Genomic DNA, 21,144 nt, shown 5'->3' with positions numbered 1-21,144 from the left:
TGTATTAAAGAGCTCATGGATAAATTTCACATCTACGGCGCCTTTTTTTCCCCATAAATAAGCAATAAAAGTTTTCACATCTAAGGTGCCTTTTTTGCCTCGTAAATAAGCTTTTACCAGCACTCTTTTAAGAACGTTGGTAATAGCCCTTCTGCTTTTTCCCTTCCCTCCATTTTTTTTTCCCTTCCCTCCATTTTTTCCCTCCGTTGATTTGTAATATTTGGGCCCTAAACTACGTCGTTTTGGGGGGCCAATTAACACTGTATTCCACTTTCCCATTTCATTTTGCAATAGCCCTAACTCCTTCAGCCGCGCTCTCTCCTTCCATCACAGCTCTCTCTCCTTCCATCACCGGTCTCGCCCTTCCATCACCGGTGGTTTAGAGAGATAAAGTCATTGCTACTCCACACACAAAGAGAGAAAGAGTCGTCGTTGGGGGTTTCCAAAACCTCGTTTACACTAACAGATCGGACGAGAATTTTTTTAGGTCAGTAACTATTCGCCTTCTGATTTTGATTAGCTGTGTAGATCACTGTAGCTAAGATTGTTGTTATTCTGGTGATAATATTGAGTAATATAGGACTGTCGGCAGACGACTCTCTTCGCGAAAGCCCTAGCTCCTTGCCCCCAACCACTGGACATCGCGAAAGCCTTGGATAGCTCATTGACTCCTCCTTAAAGCTTTCTGAAGTCTAGACAGGTATGCTCCTAACTTCCTATGTTTGATTGTTTGAACTTTTTCGTTTTAGTCTTTGAAATTTTTCTTTACTTTTCTTTGGTTTTTTTTTTTTTTTTTTGATCTAGGACGGTCTGAGGCTTTTGTGTTTTCTTTCTACTGTGACGTATTTGAGGTTTAAACAATACATGTGTCCTGTGTTTTAGGAATTCTGTTTGCAAAAAATTGAACTACAAGTATGTGATTTTTAATATATACAACAATCCAATCGACTGGATTATAATTGTGATTGGGGTATATACATTCTCACTCAGGGTTTTTGGTTTTTATAGTCTAGATGTCTTTTAATTTAGTTTTTTTGAATGATGAGAGAAAATATTTAATAGTTATCCCTGTTTGATAGTTGTGCTAAATACTTGTGATCTGACACTTTTACACTATAATTTTAGGCATTGTCTACGATTTTTTTGTTGTCTTTTAATAATTAATAATAAAATACGAAAACATATGTATATCATTTTGTCTAGTATTAATTTTGAATCTTTTCTAGTGGTTTTTATAATTTTTTTATGAAACCCTATTGACACTAATTAAGAATTTTAATTCTTTCGCTGGCCTGACACTATTATAGTCAAGTTTAAGAAAGTGACACAGTTAGATCCTTATTCTTCGTGAAGGAGTTTGAAAGCATTCCATTCGGCTAGTTTAGATTTGTGTGTTCTCATATATGCTTGTTGAGAATTCCAAGTACCAGTATCGTTTTGCTAACAATGCAGATGGTTTATTCAAACCTTATTTGGCAGCATTAGGATTTGGAAGCTTTGTATTAGGGACCTTTTAGTTTAGTTGGGTGTATTATGTATTTTTGTAGGTTTATCTAGTTTATTCTCTTTTATTATTTCTTTAGTTTCTTTAATTATTATTATTTAATAGTGATCTGGTATGACAATTATGTTGTGTTATTGTTACTGAGAACATCTGTACTTGTATTTTTGGGAATAAAACTCATGACAATAAAATTTTGTATATTATGTTTATAATTCCCGTTCATTCTTTACTACGGAAATGTTTGGCGTGGCTTCCAAATGTCAAAAGTCTTTTCACTAGAATTGGCTTACCAGAATGACTTTGTGAGAATAAAAAAAATTAATTTAACTAGTATTATATTGGTAACTGCAAAATGATCTAAATTTTGCACTAATCCTTGACAAGCTAATATTTATCTACATCATTTTGAGATAAATTATTGAATATACCACAATTTTACACTAATATCCTGACATACTAATATTTATCTACATTATTTTGACACAAATTATTAAATATACCACCAATTTTATCACTTCAAAAAACACATAAAATTTTAATTTAGTTACGAAATAAAGGAATACACACAAGCTATACATACATGCATGCATGCGTAAACTCAGAAAAAATGATCTGAATGATTATAAATGTTAGTGGTAAATAATATATATATCACAATGTCTATGTCTATGTTTCTTTTATAGATTAAGGAAAAAGAAGGGGTTCAGCTTTCTCGTGCAGATTTATTCATAGGCACAAATACAAATAAGGATGGTAATGTTATTGATGTTGTTGCTTCAGAGATGATTGTAAGTTTTCATGCTTCCAATTTGCAAAAAAGGGGTCACGTGCCCTGAAGTGACTAATTTTTAAACTCTTTGCGATGTATTAGGGGGTCACATGCCTTGAAGTGACCAATTTTTAAATCATCGGCCCGTGTAGAGGCATTTTAATTTCATTATTTATCATCGGCCCGTGTGGAGGCAATTTACTTTCTTGTATTTGTTGAAAAGCATGGGAGTATGGGATCATTGTATGTAGAGGCTTCTTGTTGATTGATTTGTGTTGTGGAGGAAAAGTATTTGCTACTTTTTGACTAAGAACTACTTAATTTCATAAACTGAAATATCTGAACCGAACATGTAACTAAATCAACAATGAAATGAAAATGAAAATGAAAAAAGAAATAGAAATCATTAGACAAGTTGAACATGTTGATAAATATCTGACTACTGCTATAAGACAAGAATACAATATACTATACTATGTCATTCTCACTATTCAATCCCATATCGTCAACCACTTTTTGGTTGTTCCAATCCCATAGTAGCACTTTACAAAAATAACGCCAAAAATTATGTCACAATATAGTTTTGTCCCTTCCAGTTCTAGCACCCCTGATTAATGGAGACTATATTGCCTAATGGCCTCTTTATTTATACACACACATATATAGAAAAAAAGCTTTATCTAACTTCAAAAAGGAATGACCAAGATCATTGCGTCTCATGACCCAGAATAATTTAATGGAAATCATAGATGGCAGGGATCAATCACAATAGAGGATAACATGTTTGTCCATGAAATTTTGGCTGATAGTGTTAAACTACAACTATTTTGAGTTGGATAGCATATCAAAATCACTTGGATGATAACGGAGAACACTGAAATGAACTAATCATAGTAATGACGGACAATACATGTGAGCATAAAAATAACTTTTAGATCATAGATATCATACTACTGAAATTTATCTCACATTGTAAGATAGTAATTATATTCCAAGACAATTTGAAACAAAGATCAAGTTAAGAACAAAAAATAACCAGAAGCAGCTAATTTTTTGAGAATTTTATAGAGAAAACCAAGAGAAACTACTTACTTGGGAAGTAGAAAGAGAGCAAAACATATATTCACCTTTTTTCCAAGTTGAATCATAGAATAGTTGCAAGAGAGTCAATATAGGAAACCACAATTCATGTAAGTGGGATGTAAGGAATAAGCATACCTTATTTTTTTTTTTAAGTAAAGGAATAAGGATACTTTTATGAATAAAGTTTGTCTATGGGGGTATTATCTACGGTTAAGAAAATGTAAAATGTATTGGACTAAACTAAGCACATCCTACTTTTATATATTAGATTTCTTTATTTGATGAGTATCAATTTCCTCTAAAGCAAAGGACAGAAAATGATGGGAAGTTCTCAACTAAACCAGCAAATAGTTGCTGCTTAAATGAACCCCTGTTGTGACCATCCCCTTTGCAAACCATTTGGTCATCCATAAAAGTTTTTAATTTCTTCTATTTTTTTTTATTCCATTGGACTTTCTTTAACTAAATCTATAATGTTATACAACAGATTTGGAATTTTTTGGTTTTCCACTTTTATCATCTAAATTAGTTGATTTGTTTAACCTATTTACTCAAACTTTAATAAAATAAGAATTTTTTTTTAAATTAGTTGATTTGTTTTGTTGGTTTTTTTTAACCTATTTACTCAAACTATCCTCTTTTTTTTTTTTTTTTTTTTAATCGAATGTCATCCATGGGAGGGTGCGAAGAGAGTTTGGACAGTGGAGCTAGAAAAGATTCTCTAGTATTGAAGTTGAATAGTTTAGCATAGTATTAATTTGTCCCATTAGTCACACTATTAATTATTAGATTGGAATATGGATATTAATTTTACTTGAGGATAAATAATATCCTAGACTTTTGGACCTTACATAGTTTTAAAAGGGTAATAAAGAATATTACTTGGGATTATTTTTCACCGTGCTAATGATATTAATGTCACCACCAATGGTTTTGTTTGATGATTCAAAAGTCATCTTATTTTTTATTTTTTTAATCTTCTCCTTGTCTCTTCTTATAATCTTTCTCGTTTACTTTTGAATCAGGCTTTAACATTTACATCTGAATCTACAAGCCCTCAATCTCTTTCTCTCACGCACAACATCTGCAATTAATTAGTCTCTTCATGTTTGTCATTCCATGAGTTAGAGAAAAGGTACTTCCAGAATTATCTCTTTAGTTTCTTCAACAATACTCATTCCTAGCTCTCTGCATTTCTAATGCTTTGATTTATTAGTTTGTGTTGCTTTTAATCTATCTCTTTGTGGTTTACTTCTTATTTCAATTTTACTCTCTTACATTTGTATTTGCATCTCCCACTATTTGCACTCTCTTATTCTCACACATTAAGTTTTAAACAGGCTCTAGGCCCTTAAATATATTAGTTTTCATGTTCAACACTTGCAGAACATTGTTCCATCAAAGAATCAAAATGATACGTAATTCTGGTAGAAATCATAAACAATATATATATTGTCTTGTTTGTAATGAATGCTTCTGTCACTAGATTTGGTTTTAACTTTCTTGAGAAGCCAACACTGTAATACTTGCTACTTTTTTGGTTCTAGTGTTTCGTGGACAATTGCTAGAATATAAACTAATTTGGACAGATTTATAACACTTACAAGAACTGGGTGAAATACTTTTGGCCTTTGAAGTCTATAAAGGGGTTTTTGGTTGCACAAAATAGATTTTAGTTTGGAATTATAATTATGTGAAATTCGAATTTAATGGGTCCAACTTACTTCATCATCATCATCTTTTTTTTTTTTTTTTGACAACCTGTACTATTTTCTATATAAGTTAGCCAGACTAAAAATTGTTTTAGTTTTATAGTAGAATTTCCCTTTTAGCATTTTATTTCATCAACCACTTCCCCCAAGTCTCGAGAAAATAATGCCAAACCATATCTTTGAAAGTTTTTTTACACTCATTCATTACAAATTTTTTATTTTATATTCTATATTCTAAACCATATATTTTTCTAATGGTCACTATTTCTTTGTATTGCAGGTCAAACTCAAAGAAAGCAAAGAAGATGAGGACGGTGAAAGGGATGAGGATCCTGCTATTCGCTTGTACAAGGACACACATTTTAAGGAACAAAGTAGATGGGCACACGAGAAAGCTAAGAGGAATTTTGTAAGTTAACTACAAGTTAGCATGTTGGATTATGAAATTTGGATCTCATAATATTTTTGCAGTTTATAGGGGGTCACATGCCTTTAAGTGACCATTCTTGATTTTTTGTGCACAAATGGAGGTGGGGAATTATTGCGAATGAAGTGTGGTTTTCATTCATTGAATTTCATGTTTGAAAAAAATATATATATATATAATGGGAATAATTAATTTTTTAAAATGTTGGGGCCATGTGACAAAGAGGGTTCACATTAAGAAAAGTTAAAAGTTGTGTTCATGTGATAAGAAAAGCTAAATCTGCATCCAATCTAACATTCTAACAATTGTGAAAGTTAGAAAAGTTGATGTTCTCCATTGTCCATGAATTATGAGATGTGAAGTTTGGTTTTCATTTGGCTACTGCAACTTGTAATTTCTATGGGCTTAAAATTTTATTATGCTTGAATAATTAGAAAGGAAGAGTAAGGAAATTGTGACGGCCAAAGTTTTTCAACCCGGTGCATCAGTGATGACCCGAAAGTTGACCCGATAACGGATCCGAAATGCGGAAGCAAAAGAGAAAACCATAGTCTCTTGAGATAAAAACTATCTCTAAGACATCAATGTGACATTCCAAGAGGTCATGGAAGTTAAAGTAAGCAAAAGAGGAAACTAGAGTTAAAACGGGCAAAATTCGTCAATAAAGGGCAAAATGGTCAATTGACAATTAAAAGTAGAAAATTAACTCTAAACAAGTCAAATAAGGTGAATACAACCTAATCTAATCATTTCACAACATTCCAAAAGATTCTAAGAACATTGGCCAAGAATTCCGGTTTAAGCAAAAACTAACACTACCTCACTAAAACATGAATAACTCCCACTGTGATTGGAATTTGAGAATGGAATTAGTACCATTGGAAATCTGACTCAAAATACATGAATTTAGGCTCAAGAATCACCCTATTTGGATAAGAAATGAAGGAGATATAGCCATTCAAACTCGAAACATCAGTGCTGAAACTGAACTGAAGAAGCTGGAGTATGAAAGCTATTTAGGTTAACCAAAATGGAGTTTTGATTGACTGAAATGACCAAAAATTTTGCTGAAAACATGAATTTAAGTGTTGGTTGTTTCGGTAAACCGAAATAAAGTTTCGGTCGACCGAAATAAGCCTTGAACAGTAAAATTGGCTACTGGAATGATGAATTACTGTGCGTTAATGATTCCATTTGCCATTGGTCGACCAAAACGAAACACCACGAAATGCTACTGGAAAACCTGCTAAGTGCCAAAGGTGTTAAGCTTCAACCTATGCTTTGAAACCCATGATGAATTGGTTTAAAATGAATGTTAAAAACTGATTTTTCAATAAGATTTGAATATCTGAACATGTCAACAACTTTGAGATGAATATTTAAATGTAAAACAATGGTCCATGGCCTCATACATATCAATTACAAGATTTTTATATATCAAATCTCCAAAATTAGTTCAAATACATTTTGAAGCAAAAGTTTGATACCAAAAGAGTACGAGCACAAAAGTACACATGTTTGACCCTTGGTCTCTTTATATACATGCTTATAATGTCAAAAGTAGATATTAAAGTATCATTACACATCAAGAAAGCTACATAAGCTTCTAAAGTACCATACAACCATGGTATACAAAATGTGACATCAAAGAAAGTCATGTTAAACACTTGCATGTCAATACACAAAAATGTTTCAAATAGCTCATAAGCCTCTAAGGATGATGAGCATCCAAGAACATAGTCTCTTTACCTGAGAAACAACCCAAACCACTAGAGTGAGTATCAAGTTACTCGTAGGAAGAAGCATATGCATATACCCTAAAGTTTAAATATCATTGTAAGATCAATATAGACGAATACAAGGGATCATTTCACTTAACGTCTATGTTCAAGGTGTTCTAAGGGATCATCTTAAGCTAACTTAAATAATTCTTTAACAACATATAATAACATCAACGTACTTAACAACATCAATTCGCCAATAACAAGAATTACAAGTTACAATTAAACATTGGTTGTCAACTTAGAATTTAATGTGAAATCAATTAGTGAAAGACTTGGACATCACGTCTCGGACTAAACCAAGATCAAAATGGTTATTTCGGGCATTATCCCACTGGGAAGACCATCCTAGTGCGCACTATCTCAATTGGGGAGAACTCATACTTCCAGCACTAAAGACCATCCTAGTGCGCACTATCTCAATTGGGGAGAACTCATACTTCCAGCACTAAAGCCAAACTTTAGCCATATCATTGTAACAATGTCCCAAAAGAATCCAAAATCATAATCAAGTTCAAATCTCATACACTATAATTAAGGCATATAAACCACCTTCCATGCACAAGTATTTTGAAGCCACATAAACCATGTCTTAGGGTTCCAAGTCTAAAATGGCATATGAAATGACAAGTTCTCATCATGATATTATGCACAATACAATACTACCAACTTGTCAATTTTAAATCATGTCTCAATAATAAGCTTTATATACTAAATCTCAATATTATAGTAATAAGCTTCTAAGGTAACTACAATTAGTAATCCACAAGAATATAGAATTATCATATCAACAAATATAGCAATTCAAGTCAATGGAAATTACATATGACATTAATAATTCTATAAGATTTCTATATCATCACTACATGTGAAAATACAAAAATTTAGCATACTATTAAAGTATATAATCCTTCTACATATGGTTTATACATATCATACATACTTAAATCAATAAATGCTAAGTCAATATGTGAGGGTTTCCTATAATATGCAAGACTATCATATTAAAAGCATGTATACAATATATACTAATAAGTGCTTAAATGTTGCACATTTCAGCACCTAAGCTAGGGTATTTCAGTCTTTGCATCTATCTTAATTTCATGTTTTAGTCCTAATTTATGTTTATGTGTATTTCAGGGCAATAAAGTTAAAATGAGCTAAGAACGGTTCATTAAAGTCTTTTTGGAGTCAAGCAAAGACAATTGGATAAAGCTTAGAAAATGTCAAAAAGAGGCCGCAACCCTTTGTTCGTATAGTGCGCTCATCCTTCAAAAATGACCAATTTTACCTTTTTTCGGGCCTTTGATGATGTTCCCAATTATCAAGAAGCAAACCGATTAGCCCGGGGGCTAAATGGAGTTAAACGGGGCTTAAAAAAGATTTCTAGCACTAGGAGATCGATCCCCTACAATTGGCAGAAAGGTGTAAAAAAATACCCCCTGGGGATCGATCCCCAAGGCTGGGGGATCGATCCCCAAGCCCCTGGCAGCATTACGGGATTTATCTTTTACTTGGCTACCGGATTTTATTATTTGGGCTTATTTTTTTGTAACTTATGGGCTTTAATAGAGTTTGTTACTTAAGGGAAACAAGCCCATTATTTTTAGGGTTAGTTTTTCATTAGTTTGGAGAGAGTTTTGTTTTTATCATTATTAAGTTTTATTTTCTGTACCAAAGATATCACGTTCTCTCTGGGAGAGGAGAAAACTAGGGTTTGAAGAACATTTGACAGAGGCTCTGTCTACAATTGAAGGAAGAAGAAGAAGGAGCCAAAAGATGGAGATGGAGCTTGTTGACACCATGTTCATCTTCTCCATGAGATAGTTCTTCACTTAGGGCTTGGATGAGCCCTAAGTTCATGTAACCTAAACCTTTGTATTTCTTTTCTTGGGGAATTAAGATGTTGTAATTAACTGTATGGCCTTGTGATTTCTTTATATATACATGCTTGATTTGACAAATTAGGGCTTGTATTGATAAATTCTTCCATTAAAATCTCTAGTTGATTGTATGTCTATATATGATTAATTAGGTATTTTAGTCTTCATTAGATGATTGACAATTAATTCTTTCATTGATTCTATATGAAAATTGCATGTCTATGTGTGATTGATTTAGAATTATACTCTATACTAGATACTTCTTTTAGTTGTGTTTAGTGATGGCCATAGCATGATACTTAGTTGATACAATTGTCAATTAATTTGATGGATAAAGGCTTTATCTTGATGGGTTGTTCTATAAATTAGCTTATTATCATTAGTTAACTGTAGTAAAGTAGGTAATTTGTGCTTGATTATGTTAATCCATACTTCTAATTACAATTAGTATTATCTTCTTGAATGATGTGTGCTCTTATCGGATACATTTGTGAATGTGTATGGTGGGTTATGACGTAGTTTTGAATGGGTTCTACACTTTTGTTTAATTGTCATTAGGTAGATAATTCATTCTTGATGTTGATAATCTATGCTTACAATTGTGATTTGTGATGATAATGTGACCACATTTATAATTACACTAATGAATTCCCCATTAATTGAAAGCATATGGTTAATTGCATGAGCTTAGTGGTGAATCCTAACCCTAAGACTCTTTTCCTATCTCTTTAATTCTTAGTTTAATTTAATTTAATTTACTTGCAATGTCATTTCCATTTCCTTGCTTTCAATTGAACTCTAGTTTAATTATTCACCAAAATCTTTTTATCTCAAACTCTCTCTCTCTATTTCTCTCTTTCACAATCTAATTAACTTTAAAACCAAGTTTAATCCCAACACGTGTTCAAACCCTTAGGACGATCCCTACTCGCTTCATACTACATAGTATAAGTGTTTAGCGGTTTATAAATGTAAACTATGATGCCCGCTTGATACCATTTCCAAAACCAAAGTGTTGTGCATTATTTTGTGCACACGCTAGGCTCGCATCATAATTTTGGCGCCGTTGCCGGGGATTGACGGTTTAGTTGGAATTGAATTAGGCATTAAGGTTAATTTGATTGTTTTCTTTAAATTACTATTTTCTTACAAATCCCTCTTGTTCAATTAGGTACTTGAAAAGAAGAGGAGCGAGCATTGGATCTTGGCACCATTGTGACATTGTTGCTACGGACTTTCATGAGCTTCCTTGAATTTCTTTTACTATAATTGTTCAATTCTCTACATGCTTGCGAGATAGCCCCTGTCGAGGCTATCACATTGTTTAAATTCTTGTCCAAGCATAAGCCCAAAAGGAGGCTATTACTTTCTTGATAGAAAGCATTGGCCCGTGTGGAGGCAATTTAATTTTGTGCATTAATATAACATGGGAGTATGGGAGCATCGTATGTGGAGGTGGTGAATTGTTGTTGATTGTTGTTGTGGTTTGTTGTTTCTAGGAGAATTCTTTCCATTCTTGACTATCTCACACTTAATAGGAAACCATTTCTAGGATATAGGGCATATGGATAATCTAGGTGTGTATCATCCTCTTAGTGGGTATCCACCTCAAGGTGTGCATCCACCCTTGGGAATTCCTCATCCTAATATGTTTCCACAACCCAATCAAGTGCAACAACCTCCAATGATACCAATCCATCCTCAAGATCATGTAGTGTATCCCCCTAATGTGACGACCCTGGTTTTTAGGCCAGCGTGTCCTGTGATGAACCGTAAGGATGATCCGATAATGGATCCGAATGCGGAAATAAAAACAGAAAACAAGACTCTAAGAAGTCAAAGTGACATTCCATGAGGTCGTGGAACTTAACAAGAACTGATGCAGAAGCAAAAGATCGAAAATATGACAAATAAGCCCCCAGGGGCAAAATAGTAATTTTTGAAAACTGTAGATTCGGGTGCCAATGAGCACACCGCTGGAAGGACAACGAAAAACTAATCAAGATGGACTCAAGAATTGCATGATTCGAAGTCCGGACGAAGGAGAAACGGCATGATGAAGAAAAATGAGTATTTAAGGCAAAAAGGGTAAACTGGTAATTATCCAGGAAGAACCGGGTGCAACCGAGCCCACCGTTGGAAAGACAGCAAAAAATTAGTCAAGGTCAAAAAAAAATTCACTTGAATCGGAGTCCGAACGAAGGAGAAAAGCCCAAAAGAATAATTGACGTCGCGGCGGCCCGACGAGGGGCCATGGCGCACACGGCGCCCATGCGCGAGCCCACCGGCGTGCATGCCGGCGCCCAAAGACATGGCATGGTGGCAGCCCTTGGCTGCTGCTACATTTTTTTTGATCTGCCCAGAGCTGAGGCTTGAAACGGAGGTCAAGACGAGTTTTTCTGGAAAAACACGAAGAAGAAACCCCCCCAAAAATCGAGTTTTCTACCCAATATAACGAACGGAATCGAAAAAAACTCACTGTGAAATCCCAAAAATGCCCCTAGATCAGAACTGAACAAGAGGGTCATAAAGCTGCAAAATCAAAACTGGAAGCTGAAACTTCACGAGGGATTTCCGGTACCAAGACAACGTTTTCTGGAAAAACACGAAAAAGAAACCCCCCTAAAATCACATTTTCTAAGCGACTATGTCGAAAGAAGAAAATAAAACTGAGGTGAAAGGTCCATAATGCCCCTAGATCAGAATATGCAAAAAAAAATGCGAAATGAATTCACAAGAGGCTCAAAACACAAACGATAAGGTTTTGCCCAGAAACGACCATGCACACAAATGTAACTTACCTATTTGGACGTGCTACAATGGTCCACGACTTAAATATACCACCGATACAAAATCCGACCCCCCAACAGGCAAAAAGGCAAAAATGGAACTTGGAATGAAAACTCGGAATCCAAAAATACAAAACGGGGTCAAATGACCGTTTGGCCCTTGGCCACACTTCATACAAGATTAACAAGACCCTATGAAAGAATGAAAATAGAATTCCCACACCCGATGCAACCATGGTGAAGCAATGACTTGCGATTTTTCAAGGTTTTCATAACATTTCATGAAGTTAAAAAGTTGCATAGAATACAATATACATGTCATTGGCCTCCGGCCTCATCTCATACATTTCAAATATATTGAAAGGAGTGCACTTATGTACACATTACATACATGGAATCAAATATACATATTTTGACATATAAGTCTACAAAATGACATTTCATGCTAGCATTTGCATAAAATGGAAACTTGAAAGCTACACGACATCCAAGGAATGCTAGGCTTCACGAACCAAGTCTTCGTACCTGAATTATGCCCCAGTATCATAGGGATGAGTAACATAAAGCTACTCGTAGGAGATGAGCATGCATCGACCTAGCATTTTACAAATTTATCACCTTAAGGTGAAACATGTTAAAGGGGCTCATGCCACCTAACGTCTATGTCCAAGTGAGACTCGGGGAGCATCCTAAGCTACCTTAGAGTCTAAGCAACAAGAATCATGATATACATTCGTATATGAAACGAATCATGGTTGGGATAATCCAAAGAACACGACAAGAAGAATGCTTGAGCATAGATTAACATGAATTGCATTTTCAATACAATTGAACTAGGTCTAGAGTAATCCATATAACATGACAAAAGCATATTTGAATACAAGTTAACAAGAATCACATTATCCATGCAATTCAACAACAAAAGAGCATGTTATACAATGCAACAAGGTTTAAGTTCTTAAAGCCATCAACTTAGAATCTAAAGCACAAAATAACAGTAGTGGTTCATGCCACCTAACGTCTATGTTATAAATGAATCAATAGGATCAATCATAAGCTTTATTAGAACGTTAAAACACGATTTTCAATATCGATGCAATTTAACCAACATTGGAACTTCCAATACAATGCATAAAGCATAATTTCGCAAAGTTAACATCCTGTAACTTAAAATGGAACGACAAATAAGAAACAACAAGTTACAACATCATCTAGTTATCAACTTGAAAATGAAATGCGAAATCAAACAAAGTGGATACTCGGACATCACGCCGGATCAGACCGACAACATAGTTACTTTAGGGTTACTAGCCCATGGGTAACCTCCCTATGTGCGCACTAGACCATATAGAGGGACTATCCCTCGTACTAGAATCACGTCCTAACCATAGTCAAACAACGACATCCCCAAGTCAAACAACTATCTACCAAGCACAACCAAATTTGGAAGCCTATACAATCCATGCTTTAAGTCCACAACTAATATGATGTGATGAATGTCGAATCTTCAGTGTGCGATTCGTTACACGCTATGCATGAATGATGTTAAATACGAAGTGTGCAAATTATTACACAAGGCAACAATATATTTAATAAGAAAAACATATTCTCATTAATACAAGCATAGCAACTATGTTATCCAATGTTCAAAACATAACCAAATGAATATACAACAAGTCTAAGTCCATGATTTAAATATAGAAACCACTTTTAAAATACAACCAGATCATGGAGCAAATTGATAGAATTTAAATAGATAAACACAATTAAATTCTCTAGATTTCTGATTCAATTTCAATTAACCTCAATTTAATACATGTTAAAGGGCATGGCAAGGTCATCACCTATATTCATTCTAAAACTCAATTAGGTTGTTAGAACAACAAAGTAGAACTTTAATTAAATCATACTAATTTAAATCCCAAGGTTCTAAAACAATTTCTAATAGTCCCAAATTAATATATACTAGTAAACAAGTCATGGCCAATACAAATATCAAGTTAAAACCTTAATTAAGCTAATGGGACCACGAAATAGATTTTAATTAATTCTTTTAATTAAAATCTCTAGATTTTTCAAACTTAACCAAATGCTCTCAATTTAACATATCTTAGAGAATATGCCAAGGACTAATGTAATATCACATTTCAAGCTTATTTCATGCAAGTTACACTTATGTAAATTAAATTTTCACTAAAGTTAAATATAAAATAAATGTTGCAATTCTCATGCAATTAATCCCAATTTAATACATGTGAACAACCACACCAAAGCTTAATTTTCTAGCATGCCACAATTCAATTCCAAGTTGTATATCACCATGAGGATTAAATCTTAAACAAGGAAATTAATTAAATGAAAGGTTTCAAAACTTCACCGAATATTCTAAATCAAATATATGTGAAGCTATATGGCATATAGATCAAGAATATCAAGTCGGAATTCGAATGGAGTGAATAGTGCACTCGGGGCAAATTAATTAATCAAATTAATTAATAATTACTAATTTTCAAAACACCTCCAATTACTTTCAAATTCAACTATGTTGAAGAGCATGCTAAGGCCTAATGTAATATGCTAACACATATTAATTTCAAGCTAGTTAAGGCCATGTGAATTAATCTTTCACCTAAGATAAATATTAAATAAAATCTTTAATACTTATTCAAATGTTCCAATTTTAATACACGACAATGAACATATCAAAGGCAATATAAAATCATACTACATGTTTAAACCAAGTCATGATTAGATCCCGTACAAGAAAAATAAATAATAAAATCTCTAAATTTTATATTTAATCATGTAAACAAGTAGTATAAGCATCACAAGTATGCTATATAATAAGAATTTAAACCTAGAATATCTCCTACCTCAATTTGAGATGAAAATCTCAAATGCCATCAAAATGGAACGGCTCCGAATCCGACGAAACTACTAGGTTTTGTTAGGGACAACGCTATGAACATAACCCCCATGAAAGCCCCATCAAAATCATAACTTGACCTCAAAACCAAACTCAAGAAATGATCAAAACTGAATTGTAATAAGGGGGAAAGGTAGAGCACGGCGAGGGGAACAACAAACGTTAAGGCCGAAGACTTTCAATCAAGGAAAAGTGAACCAAAAGAGGAGAGAGAAGATGGCAGCACCCCTTGGGCTGCCATGGGAGCTCCACGTCATGCATGAAGAGGGGAGAAGATGAAAAATGAAATATCTCACCCCCCTTTTATAGAAATCTCAAAAAGTGCCCCGAACGGGCCTCGTCGGGTCTGAAAAAGTAAAATTTGAGTAGACGGGCTCAAATGGCAAAAATTTGTGAACAAAAAAAATTTTAAATGATAAAATATGAATAACGGAAGAAACGGCGTCAAAAACCGAGTCCCGAGCAGAAAGTTATGCCCAAAACAAGTTTGGCGAAAACTGAGGCTAGAAACCCTGAAACAGGAAAACATCGACCAGGAGGAAATTCCAAGAGTACACAACTCGACAAAATATGAAAATGAGTCCCGTACGAGGATCCAGGCTCAAAACAAGACATTTTGCAATAACTTTCATTAATTGCATAATGGCCCCTCCAAAAAGTGAAAACTGCACTTATGGCCCAGAATGAAAATATCTTCTAAAAATATTTTCTTAAATACCCCTAAAATAAAATATCTTCAAAAGATATTTACGAAAAAAACTCCAAGAAAAGAAAATAATTTCAAAGAACGTTGCATCCATACCCCTATGAACACCAGGAGCAACCAGAGTACTTTCTTGCAAAAGTAAAGATACGTATTTCGAGGAAACCACTCAAGATGAAGGCACGTGAAGTTAAAAACCAACTTTGAGCATGAGAAGTGAGGTTGTGCCAAAAACTGACAAACAGAGATAAGACGAAATAGGGAAAATGACAGAATAGGGAAAAGACGAAATAGCGCATAGTGTCTGAAAAACGAAAAATGCGAAAATGACTCGGTCCTCAAAGGAAGTTGTCAATTCACATGAAAGAGTCTCAGAAACCAATTCTGAGCACTCGAGATGACACTAAGCGACACGAAACAGAGCTCAAAAAAGAAAATTAAAAGAAAAAAATTCATTCGTAAAATTTCAAGAAAAAGGAAAGGGAGGCAAATGACCGGGTCGTTACACCCAATCCTCAACTATCTCTTCGGGATCACTACACTCCCAATGAATAAAATACACAAATATGCATCCGGTTGCCAAACTTTCAGGCAACCCATTATGAAATCAAGCCCGCAACCATCCAAATGTCCCCTATTTTCTATGGGGTGAGCAATGAAGAACCACATAAACATGTGGATGAGTTTTTGGAAGTTTGTTCAACCGTGGAAATCACGAATCTTTCGGAAGAAGTCTTAAAAATGAAACTTTTCCCTTTCACTCTTCGGGAAAAGGCTAAATATTGGTTCAATAACTTGAGGGTAAATTCAATCACATCTTAGGCTCAACTACAATATAAATTCCTAAAAAAATTTTACCTCGCAAGTAGAACCGATGCTATGAGAGTAACTATCCCTGAATTCTCCCAAAGAGAGGGAGAACCTTTGCATGAAGCATGGGAGCGTTTGAACGATTTTCTACGGAAGTGTCCACATCACGACATTCCAAAGTGGCAATTAGTTCGCTGTTTCTATGAAAGCTTATCCAATACCCAAAAAGGTATTGTAATACCCCTAATTTTAAAAGGACAGTCCTGGAATTTAATTTAATTATTTATTGTATTTTTTTTATTAAATTAATTGATTATTTGTTTGTTTTGATTAATTAATTATTTACTTATTTGATTTATTTTATTTTTAATTCAATTAATTGCGTTTTTCTTTCGTTAATCGTTCTAAATTGTGTTTTCGTTAATTAATTGCTTAAATTGTATTTTGGTTTGTTTCATTAATTTAAATATATTTCTCAAGTTTAATTAATTACGTGCTTATGTGAATTCACTGTTTTGGTAATTAGGGTTTCATGTTTTACATCGTGTCTAGGATTGGAGCCGACATATAATTGGTTTAGGCTTTACTTTAGGGTTTGGTTTAGGATTTAAATTAGGGTTTCAATTAAAACCTATAAATACATAAGTACAGATTGCCAAGGGTTTTGTTAACCCTATTCACGTAAAAAAAAAAGAGTTGTGAGAGACAAAGAAACAGAGAGTGAGTCTGACTACTATACAGAGAGGCTCAAGGAGGAAGGAGTGGAGTGCTTTTGGGTTGAACCAAGAGCACCGGAGGTGGTGAACGGCAGCCTAGGGCGTTGACTGGAAATTCAGAGACGTTGGTTTACAGTTTCAAAATCTGAAACTGCAGGCAAGTTCTGTTCTTCTCTTTCCTCTGTAATTTGTGTTTAGTGCATGCCTAGGTAGTCTCCAGGGATTTAATAAGGTTTAAAATGGATTAAATAGATGTTGTAACACGTCTTTTATGCATGAGCATACAGTATTTAATTTCATTGTAATAATTGGGTTTGAGTTTGCTTAAAGTTACTAGTCGAATTTCTGTTGCCGTTATGTTTAAAAGATTTTGTTAAATCCATGTTGTGGATGTATAACCATGGTTTAGGATTTTGTCTGGGTCTAAGATTTAATCCTAGAACCAGTATTAAAATAGGGTTGGAGTTTACAGAATTAATCTGTTTTGAAATTGGTTAAATTTTCTAACTGAAAATTCTGTTGTCGTAGTTTTCAAACGGTGTGTTCAATTCATGGCGTGGTTGTATACCATGGATTTAGGGTTAATCTAGAACATTTAATGGAACCCTAGAACATGTATTAAATTATTTACAGAGGCTTGGGTATCGCCGGATGCGAGGAAGATGAAGTGGAAAAACACAGAACGCGCCGGAAAAAGAGAAAGCAGGCTCTCAAAATGAGAGAGCTAGCTCCCTCACACAAAGAGCCGGCTCCAAGGTGCATGGAGCTGGCTCTATGCTGAAAAGAGTAGGCTCCCTAAGTTAGGGAGCCGGCTCCAACATTTAAAAGAGCAGGCTCAAATTTTATGGAGCCTGCTCTCACCCAAAGGCACACAAATTGGACTTTGGGCACTGTATGGACTGTTCAGATGATTACCACTTCGTATAAATTGTTTAATTGATGTCTTGGGACTATAATAGGCTTAATATATTATGGGAAACATTAATCCATGATTAAGAATAAGAATGGAGCAAAATAAATCTAAGGAAAGCGGTAGATTGCAAACTGATTTTCTGTTGTCGTTGGTTTCAAATATTGTGTTCAATACATGTTATGGTTGGATGTTAGAGGTTTATGATGTATCTAGGATTAAGATTGAACCTAGAAAAAGGATTAAAAACATCACAGAGGGTGTAGGAAAACACCAGAGTTGAAGAAGATGAAGCCGGAACGGACAACGGCATGCAAGAGAGCAAGAGCAGGCTCCAAAAATGGAAAGAGCCAGCTCTAATATTCTTAGAGCAGGCTCTTGGCTGTTTAGAGTAGGCTCTTAGATCCTTAGAGCCAGCTCAATCCATAAAAGAGCAGGCTCAATTTTTCTAGAGCCTGCTCTTGCCCAGAAATCTTAAACAGTATGATTTTTATGTGTTAATTGGACTGTACAGTGCATTAAGACTTCGTCTAACTTATTTTAAGTGTTGTATGGGCTGTTATAAACCTATAATAACATGAGAAAATAATAACTCAAAAATGGATTAAAGGATGGACTATATAAGTAAATAAGACTTAGGGGTTGCACACCGTTGGACAAGTTTTATTGGCACTGAAACTTAACAAGGATTGTGTATATGATTTAATTATAAAAATATATCCTATTTCCATAGTATTATAAGTATAGTGAATTAACTAAAAATTCCCTATGCTTACCTTGGGTTTAATTGATACTCAAATTTCTATTAATGGTATCAATTCGTGAACTATATTGGAAGATTTGCTAGGTTTATATACCTGAGCTTGGCCAGGTTGTTGTGTATGATTTAAATATATATATAAATCATAATTCTATAGTATTTGAAGTATAGGGAATTAACTGAATTTTCCTATGCTTACCTTGGGTGTAGTGGATACTTAAATTTCTATTAACTGTATCAATTTTTGGACTATGATGGAGAATGTGAATGCTTAAATTTATTGTAGCACTTTACATAATTGGAATTGGATTTTAGGCCCGTACTGAATGCCTATTATTTATGTCTATGCATTAAATTTATCTTGTGCATATTATGGAATGTGGTTGATGACTATTCAATAATGGTATTGTCAACTGTGTTAACTGGAGGATTGTATGTACCGGTATGGGACGGTGACATACTAGGTATGGATTAGTTAAAACACTAATCCTACCTAATTTGGAATGAGTTGGATTAATCATAAAAAAGTTAAGTCCTACTTATATGGATATATATATATATATATGAACCGGTATGGGATGGTGTCATATTAGGGATGGCTTAGTTCAAAATACTAAGACCTATTTATATTGGGAATGGATTAGTTCAAAATACTAAGTCCTACCCAAACTGGATTAAGGTATGGATTAACCATAAAGGTTAAGTCCATCACCTACATGTGTCATATCAATTATGAATTGAAAGACTTACTACGGTTTTAGGATGGAGTGTTTACATATATCAGACCACTACATAGATGACTGATATTTTGTATAGGGAGTACGGACTTTATGTATTTATTTTATGTGCCATGGTATGAGCCTGAGTCTCAGGACCATGGTTAGGGTGCGTATATCGCCTAGGATGGATAACTGGACATAGGTGTTGTTCCCTGGTAGGTCTAGGTACTCATGCCCACCTTAAGGTGCGTATTTGCATGTTGCCTTCTATTGAGGCTGAGACAGACCTACTGGACTAGCGAGCATCCTATAGTGTGTACTATGTACATATATGGACTACTCTAGATATTGTTGAGTCTTCCTAGGATGTATCGCGTATCGGATTACTGTTTGGATTGTAGTAGACCAGGACTTGCATGTGAGCCTGACCCACTCCTTTATTTTTCAGGTGTTCGTCAGTTCTAGGGTTAGAGCTTAGACGTGCAGAGCAGATACAGATATTCATTCCTCCGACTATATAGGAATCTTCTCTATATTAGCTTTAGACTTTATTTCAGTCATTTCAGTTTTGAATTGAGAATATTAATAAGGGGTCCACTGGATGGATTCTCGAGTTGTAAACTTATGGAGTTTTGGATTATCAGATTTGAATAATTTTATTTTAAGGTTTATTAATTTAGTTTCTTCCAGCTATTTAATTTTATTTCTTATTTCACTTTGTATTCCATGTTCGATTTAAAATACTTTAATTGTTTGATATCCCTCGGGTTTGGGCTCGGACCTGATCAACCCGCGTCTCGGATCCGAGGGGTATCACAGTTGGTATCAGAGCACTCTAGGTTCAAGTGTCTCTAGGATTCTATCGTATAAGACTTCCGCGTAGCGTTTTCTCTTGTTTAGAGCTTTAGGATTAGGATTCGTTGAATTCCTTTACGGTTCGTTTAGAAAGTACTGATGTCAAGTGTATTCTGTAATTGCAGAATGTTTGGCACTAGGAAGAGGATGAGGGCCATGATGAAAGCAAAGAAGGGCCCAAGGTCGAGGAAGGTTATTCCGGTGATTCCCCTACGAAGGCCGACCAAGAAGACGGGATTGGAGACTAGGGAGTTGATTCCAATAGGCGTTGCATCGGAGTACAAGTCAAGGAAAGTTTCTTACGTGCGGGATTGGCCACCATACTGTGGACCTAACGCAACTTCAGTGGTGCTCGAGGCTGAGCCAAGTAGAGAGGAAGACCCCGAAGAAGATCAGGATGGAGATGATACCGGAGTGTCCTAGATGGAGGTTACCGGGGTTCAAGAATAAATGCTCTTCTAGGAGTGATATGATTTTCATTACTAGTAGGAGTGGGAGTATTATTTAATGAGTATTACTGTTTAACTATCATACACTAGTATGTTTAAGAATATTTTATGATTATTCTTTTGACAGTTTATGATTTAAAGAAGTTTTTTTTAATAAAGTAAACTAGTGGTTTTGGCTATCTCTGTTGTGGATTATGATGGTCTTGTTGGATTTATTCACCTATGGTTTATTTAAACTATAGTGGATTGTATATGATGTAATAATAACAGAAAGTCACAGTAGAGTGATTTATTTTTGAGCAAGCACACAAAGCTTTGTTTATAGGTTCGTTGTGTTAGAACGGAATA

The 21,144-nt window shown here is 34.6% G+C and overlaps 1 long non-coding RNA gene and 1 other non-coding gene across 6 annotated transcripts in view; one reads left to right on the top strand and one right to left on the bottom strand.

The window, feature by feature from the left end:
- The first annotated feature begins 270 nt into the window (after positions 1 to 270).
- The window catches only part of LOC132295514 (uncharacterized), a 69,728-nt gene continuing 48,854 nt past the window's right edge, over positions 271 to 21,144 (top strand). The window contains exons 1-6 of one of the 5 annotated variants that reach the window (XR_009478513.1): positions 271 to 487; positions 581 to 700; positions 2,188 to 2,292; positions 4,382 to 4,491; positions 5,349 to 5,477; positions 8,417 to 9,240. This is a non-coding gene — a long non-coding RNA (uncharacterized LOC132295514). Of the gene's footprint in view, positions 488 to 580; positions 701 to 2,187; positions 2,293 to 4,381; positions 4,492 to 5,348; positions 5,478 to 8,416; positions 9,241 to 10,330; positions 10,606 to 21,144 lie in introns of those variants that run through there. The other 4 variants (XR_009478514.1, XR_009478515.1, XR_009478512.1 and 1 more) reach the window with 4 other exon arrangements.
- Positions 16,452 to 16,560, bottom strand: LOC132297975 (small nucleolar RNA R71). The gene has a single exon (XR_009479472.1). It is a non-coding gene; the product is annotated as a small nucleolar RNA R71 (small nucleolar RNA).

This window comes from Cornus florida, unplaced genomic scaffold, assembly GCF_030987335.1.
Source record: "Cornus florida cultivar Cherokee Brave unplaced genomic scaffold, ASM3098733v1 CherokeeBrave_3.0.0_Hap2_Chr02, whole genome shotgun sequence".
NCBI lineage: Eukaryota > Viridiplantae > Streptophyta > Magnoliopsida > Cornales > Cornaceae > Cornus > Cornus florida.
This window is presented reverse-complemented; position numbering and strand designations above follow the sequence as displayed.